Here is an 8,179-nt window from a genome sequence, read left to right on the forward strand (position 1 = left end):
GCATTCCTACCAGAGAGGATGCAGTTGTTGAAGAAGAAGGATGAAGTTCCGGTGATCATAGAGATAGTTGCACTTGAGTATTTTCAGAGAAAATAATATAAGGTTTAACTCACCGGATGGTCCGGTGTGAATGGAATGAACACCTGATGAATACACCAGAACATTTTACATAGAGGCTGCAAAGAGGTGATTTGGCTCAGGATAACTCACCGGATGGTCTGATGATGAAGAGATGCACACCGGAGACTTCACCGAAACAATTTATACAGAGAAGATGGAAAGATTTGGATGGCTCAAGATAACTCACCAGACTATCCAGTGATGTATTTGAAGGTACACCAGAGTGTACATTGTTCATAAAGGGCTGAGTGGGGGTTCCAATGGCTAGTTTCTGAGGATGTACTCACTAGATGATCTGGTGTTAGTATTACTGTTTTCACTAGATCATCTGGTGTTAATAGCTTTTCTGAGCCTTTGGAAAAATTGCTAGTTGGCGGGTTTGAGTCTACAAATACCCCTCCACTCAGTCATTTAAAGGTGTGGCATGCTACTGGAGTTTAGAGGAATCTTATATACACTTGAGAAGACATCCAAGCCACTAAAGTGATTAAAGTGATCATTCAGGGTGATTAAGCACAAGATTATAGAGTGTTTAGTGCTTATATGCCTAGAGTGAGTTGTACCTAGGTTCTGCAGCTTGAAGAAGGGATCAAAGAATGATCCTGCTATGTACTGAAAGGTACGCTGACACCTTGGAGCCTTAGTGACTCGCCAGCATCTTGGGCCTTAGTGGCTCAAGCTTATTGACCCTGCGACTTGGTGTGGAGCGGCGACAAGACGTGTACGAGGACGCAGACACTCTTGCCTTGGTGGTTTAAGCTCCGAAGTGATCATGGCGGTAAGGGATCTGAAGATAGGCTTGTAGTGAGGTCTTGTCTTGGTGACTTGGTGGCTCAATAGCTGTGACTGGGTGCCGACCGGTAGCATATCTTTGATGGAGCTCCAACGTAGACTAAGGTGGCATTCATGCCATCGATACCACGAAAAAAAAATTCTTATACCGAGTTTGCTGTCTCTACCTTATTTATATTTTCGCATTTATTTATTTGCAATTTATCTTCTTAGATATGTTGCAAACGCTTTGATCGGTAGAGTAGACATACTAGATAAACCTAAAGTATATTTAGATAGAAATTGATATAGGTTTATCTTATATTGTTTTTTGAGCTGGATAGATTCTAAATATCATAATTCATCCCCCTCTTAAGACGTCAACGGTCCTCACAATGTTCCAAATTATTATATATGTGTCTTTGTTTAGAGGATTCTATGTCTAATTATTGAAAATATTAGATTGATTTATACAAATTGATTTTATGTTACGATGGATGGAAAAAATTATGGATAGTAAAATGGCTCTGCAAGGGCTATATGTCTCCTTCTAATTGGCAACTATCAAATAGATCAGAAAATGTTACTAAATTTAGATTAATTAAATTCAATATTAGTTCAAGACATATTAGACCTCTAACCATGTTTCAGCATGTGATCAATCCATAAATACCAATCAAAAATGAATAGACACTCAAAAAAAGTACCTGCTCAAACATCATTAACTAACTCCTTATCAATCTCGATTCAATTCAATATGAAGAAAAGAACCGATTTAATTAATTAGATATCGAACAATTACCCAACAAAAAAGAAAAGGTATTTGTTGTGTTGGCAGTAGATGGGTTTTACTAAATCAAAATTGTGATTATTTAGTTATTTATTTTAGATATGAATTTCTAAGAATTTTGACTCATACTAAGATTTAAAATTCTAAGAATTTTGACTCATTCTAATTATTTCTTATTGCCAATTCATAGTAATTGCACATATTAAAGAAACCAGAAGAGAGCCCGAGCAGATAACTCAATTAATTTTCATCTACGTCAGTATAGATTTGACAATATATTTGCGGTTTGGACCACTTGACATTCAGACCCCTGTGATATTCCACGGAGTGAAATGGCACCATCAGCTTAACTTATTTGTCCCCTGTGATTTAGACATATTTTGGACAAGCATAAATATTTTGTCGTCGAAAACGAAGGAGACGCTCTTATGCCAAAGCTTACATAAAATATCTTTTGCATAATTCACATTGATAGACAGAATAGAACAAAACGAAGTGAAAAATACGAAAATAAAAATAACAGCAGCATGGTGCTGCATATATACTGAGTACTAGTTTGCCCCTGCGTATATACCTGAGTACTACTTAGCCCCTTCAACACACAAATTCAATTATTGGATCCAATATTGAGTACAATCCCCCCAAGTCTACTCATTTTTTCTATTTTCATATTAGAAAGTGTCAACTTCAATCAAAGGGTTCATATGTTTATGGACTGAATAGATACTAACAATAATAAACATTTGATGAAGTTTCTCCTAAGATGGAAACAATATGTGCAAGGCACTCCTGCTCCAAAACAATATAGTGAAGGTTTCCTCTCAAAGAAAACAATGGAAGTCCTCATCAAAAGAAAAACAACAACAACAATGGAGGTTGGGAAAGGCGTTAACGTGGCAACTTGGAGAGATCCTAAACTCCTAAGAAATCCGGAATCTATCTAATCCAGAATGAAGGACAATAAACAACTATGAACAAATCCAAACGAGTCTCGCCTTGATTTTTGTCACGTCCCAAAATACTAATCATATTATTAACCATCCATAATTATCATGGCATTATTGTTTATGCGTATTCATTTGAGAATTTGAGTTTAAATATATTTCATAAGTACTTAGAGATAGTTTAGAGCACTTTTGGAAAACCCTAAATACCTTGAAGACAAAAAAATAAAGGAAACACGGGGAAATTGCTTCCCGTGATTTGATCGGGACTACCTGCAGTCTGATCGCCGGGGGCAACTACGTAGGCTTGCCACGTGGATTTCTCACAGTCTGACTGAGACTTCCTGTGGCCTGACCGTCAGAGCGCATATTCTCGATTTAAGTGAATCGATCACTCTCTCTTGCTCTCTCTCTCTCACACACTCACTCCCTCACTCTCTTCCCCATTCCACCTTAGAGAGAGAAGTAGAGCTCCATCTCACCGTCCACGATGATCGAAGATCGTGGGAACCTCTCCAAGATTCCGAAGGACTTCCTTGAGCTCATCCCCTCTTCTCACTCGCCGGAGGCACACTCATCCAACCTCAAGCCCGCACACCACCCCGGAGCCCAATCTCCAAATCAGAGCTTCTCTAGAGTGGATTGATCCACTAGGAAGCTGTCATACACTAAGGTGAGATATCTCTTACTGTTTCCCCATTATTTTTGAGTTCGATTCGACCCTCATGTCTTTTAGACCCACGTTCAACCTAGCCTAGATCCAATCCATGCGGTGTTTTGAGTTTAGCTCAATGAATATTTTTTGTCACTCTAGAAGCACTCCACTAGCTCCATAGAGCATTTTGGTACCCTTCATGATTGAAAGCCTTGTCGGAGCCTTAGTCGACGACCTCACAAAGGTGCTACCGATAAGGTCTCGTAGTCTGACAGCCGACTAGGTCAGTCTAACCACCGGTTAAGAAAATCAAAGCCCCAGTCGGACCTATTACCAAGAGTCAGACTATCGTTGGTCGGTCTGATCGCAAAACCTTGCGATCTGACCGCCTGAGGCCAAAACCTTCTGTACGCTAGTGGTCTGACTGCTACTTCAACACGGGTCTGACCGCTAACCACTTAAAGCTATATGCACTTAGATTGCCTTATCTAGGGTTTCAAACTCCAGAACCCTAATCATTTGATGATCTTTTACAAATATTTTCAAAATGCAACGCTCTATTGTTATCCAAGCATGCATCATTTGCATATTTTTTCATCATTTATTTGTTTAAACAATGCATTCTTAATTCATTTAGAGAGCGTTACGCCGATAGTCTAAACGAGTGAAGGCGACGTCAATCTACCAGAGTTCTGTGAGTGTTACACCGGAAGTATCAAACAACTACCATAGTAGTAAGGCAAGCATCTAAGCATACTCAACCTACCACTTTGGATCGCGTATTGTATAAATTGATAAATTATATTTTATGTATGTTTGCATGAGTAGTGAGTCCATTGCCGGGTTTAGATAGGTAGAACCTATGTTGATGGATTGTATTACCGCTACCTTGAGTTGTAGATTATTCATATCATTGTAGCCTTGATAACATTGTTAATATCTAACTTATAAATTATTTGAAATGCTTAGCAATGCATAGGTCCTCGATAGAAGACAAACAATTATTCAACCATTATTCGCGAGCTTATGACTTGCTTATTGTTTACAAACATAATGATAATGATGAGAGTTGTATGAGATGTGAGAATGATGCAATATGTGGATGGTGCTAGGGGTATCTTCTGTACCGGAGGAGTTCCTCGGTGTAGTTCGGGAGAAGAGTCTGGATACCATAGACCGCTTGCATCATTTAAGCATCATCCATCGGTGCAGTTGGTTTTAGCACTTTTTGTATTTACCACATGTCGCATATGGAAATGATAAGCCAAATACTTTTGTAGCTGTGGCCTTTTGACGTGTGAGTCGATGGTGTCATGGGTATAATAGACTTGTAGGGGTATCCAGTTTGCTCCAGTAGTAATTCTGGATGACCCCCACACCTATCGGTATATGATCAAACAATTAGAGATTGTTGGAAAAGGTTGACACAAGTACCTTCTTATATGGGCCTATGTGGACATGTGAGCCGTATGATTCTCAAGTCGTGTAGGTAAATGAGTATCCCCTGCAGGGTGTAAAAACAATTCGAATTGTCGCGCCCTCGATCATGAGCATGCTTATGTCTATTTACATCGGTCGTAGAGTTTCCGAATTCAGGGATATGTGATATGGGATGGTGTGTTGGGGGTGGTCAGAAATGATTAATGATTACATGAGATGGTTCCAGTTACATCTATGTTTAAGCTGTTGGTTACATAGTAGAAAAGTATTTTTGGTTAAGTATAGAAGCTCTATTTGTATGTCAAGTTGTATTTCACTTATGAAATTTACTTAAGCATGTGGTCGATTCCTTGCTAATACCTCAATGCATTCTCCTTGGAGTTGGACTATTATATGTACTTATTATGGATTAAGTCTTACGAGTACCTTTATACTCACGCTACTCTTTTAGGTTCTACCGGTGAGGAGGAGCTCATGTTTGGCTACTTCACGCCCACTAATGTAGATGGCGGGAATGAGTAGTGAAAAATACTCGTGTGGCGTACTTTTGGGTGGAGCCTAAGGGCATATAGTTTCATCTAGCTTTTGGTGTTGATAAGTGTTACTTTTTCGTTGTGTAGTTTCTCTATTCTTTTGTTGTAATTGTTGTAAATGGTCGAATACTTAGGAACTTGTAATATAATTTAATTACTCTCTCTTTATTAAGCTTCGTTTTGATGCTATATGTTAGAAATGCATGTGTTCTGATCGTAGGCACAAAACACGTGCCGAGACTACTAGGATGTTATTTCGGTTAATCATCATGGTCATGATTAAGCAAATGATCATCTTAATGATTAATTGGAATACTATTTAGACGATTTCTCACAGTGTGGTATCAGAGCTTGGTTTAATGAAGTAACCTAAAAACAGTTAAGACGTGGGTTCGTAAAGTGTGTCAACATCATTAAGCAACCCACTAAAGTTTCTTTTTACCTCTTCATGCGAATATGTATAAATTTGTTATATTATGCACCTAAGTGTAATAAACAGTTGATTGCTGCATTGAGTGTTTATTTTCGCATGGTGATGTCTTTATGGATTTTGTTGCATCCATGAAAAAGGTAAGGAACACATTCTGATGACGGTAAATATCGAGGACTCAACCAGTGCGAGACAGGGGTCTGATATGTCTCGTACGATGATGATATGAGAGGTGAATACATTAGCAATAACATATGGACATCCATCATATGATGGTAGTTATGGTCGTCTACTCATGTGGCGGTTACATAGGGGTATCCGATAAGGCAACGGTATGAGAAGTGAATACGCTGGTAACAACGTATGAAATATCACTTGTGTGGCGAGATGGAAGCACCGTTCGTGCGAGAAAGAAAAACTAGTGCGAAGGGTGAGGATTGGTAGTTGTGGTATGTATGGGTGCCTGCGATCTTGATGTTTGTTGCATAGTGATGCGCCCAAGAAAGAAACACGTAGATAAAGATCCATCGTGTGTGGAACAAGGTGGAAAGGCCACTGCTGCTGGCGCCAGACTTTTAGTGGTCTAACCACCAAGTAGGCAGCGGTCTGACCATCATATTGCCTGTGGTCTAACCGCCAGCGGCGGTCTAACTGTTGGCATTTGCGTAGAAAATGTTACGAGGGTGAGCTAGGTCGTGTTTTTGCCGTGCTCTACTAAACCTTTTGATCCTGCATACTCATTACTATAATATGATGCTCTAGTGTGCATCGTTTGTCTTGGTTCGGCCATTGCTATTTCCAACTAACGTTTGGATTTTGTCACACCCAGTTTTAAGATCAAAACTAGATGTAAACTATATGTATGTCAGGATCAGTTTAATCATACATATAGTGACTTCATTAGTGTAATAGACACAGTACTTCTTATTACAACGCTAAATTATTACAAAATGACCACACACGGGTCTAAAGAAAATAACACCACAGCGGAAAAAGAATGGCGCAGCTCCAAGCCAACAGGCAGCCGACCGAGAGTTCCACAAGCCTAGAACTCGGCATCATCTTCGAGGAAGTCATCCTCAGGAAATTCTTCAAAAGTTTCGCCTTCTGAAACAGCAAGCGTGAGTATTTCCAATACTCAACAAGTGGGGGAAACATTTAATTTGATATGATGGCTTGAAACAAGGCTTCCTATTCTCTAGGGTTTCATTTGCATAAAAGCCGATTTTTAGCCCTGAACTATGGAAAACAAATTTTATTTTAACCGGGAAAAGATGTACCAAAGATTTTCTTTAACCTCCGGGAATTCAACCCAATTCCCAAACCAAGAAAAACAACCACCCGACTAATCATGTGAGGGTCCATGCTGCTCATAACCGTGAGCACGGCTGAATATTCAGTTTGACACTCTGCAGAGTTTGCACACTTTACCCACGAGTCGTGATCTTCTCTGTTGCCAGCACCTGATGGTACCTTACACACTTCCGGGGTGTGCGCCAAGAGATCACTACGAGGCTTTTCCAAAGAGTCTCCCAGTATGCACTTGCCCACTAAAGTTTCACCGCCGTACATAAGTGGAGTAACCCTCCACCCCAGAAGCCCCCTCTTGTGCCGGGTAGAATCAGGAAGTAACCCTTCTTTATCTACACATCCGATTGGCCCATACAACACTGGGAGAACATACAGTCGTACCATATTGGTCTCGTGGTTGTACTGTTGCCATGGATGGCCGCTCCACGAACCGGTCCTTAAAATGGTCTGGGCAAGACCGCCAGTAACCCCATAAGGGTATATTACTAAACATTTCCAAACAACAAACCATGCTGGGAAAAGTAGCCCTTTCTTGCCCAAAATCTCAATTATCTTTGTTGTTAACTCCCTTAACAACATCAATTTCCATGATATTCTTCCTATATCAACTTTTAGTTCATAACTCAAGATTCATCACCTACACGCTACATGTTCATCTAAAGCATGGCTAAGCATAAACATGATGATATTGTAAGGATAAAACATCTACGTCTAACACTAGTATTTGCTATACTACCTATTTTTGTAAAACAACATGCATATTTGACAAAGACTAGCTTTATGTAAAAACTGGGTTTGCAACATGGTCAAGACACTTGCCTTCGTCGAAGTGATGCACAGGTCCTTCAAAATCTTCCTCCTGAAAGTTGCCGAACTCCTAGACTGAATCGTCTACACGAGCACACAATCTAACATAAGAACAGTACACCAAACATTCCTAAAACTAGATTAAAAAAAACCCTATAAACAGATTCTACGCGACGCTACGATCGTTTGAGTGCAAAAATCGCCTAAATCGGAGCTACGAACAAAAAGTTATGATCATTTGAAGTTCCAAGGGTGTTTCTGCAAAATTTTCTTATTACCAAAGAAAATCCGAATTGTTTTTATACTGGAAAATTGGATTTATGATGTCATAAAGCAAAACAGATTTATTTCTTAAAGGAAAAAGCGTGGAAAAGGTTC

Source organism: Phragmites australis, chromosome 6, assembly GCF_958298935.1.
Source record: "Phragmites australis chromosome 6, lpPhrAust1.1, whole genome shotgun sequence".
NCBI lineage: Eukaryota > Viridiplantae > Streptophyta > Magnoliopsida > Poales > Poaceae > Phragmites > Phragmites australis.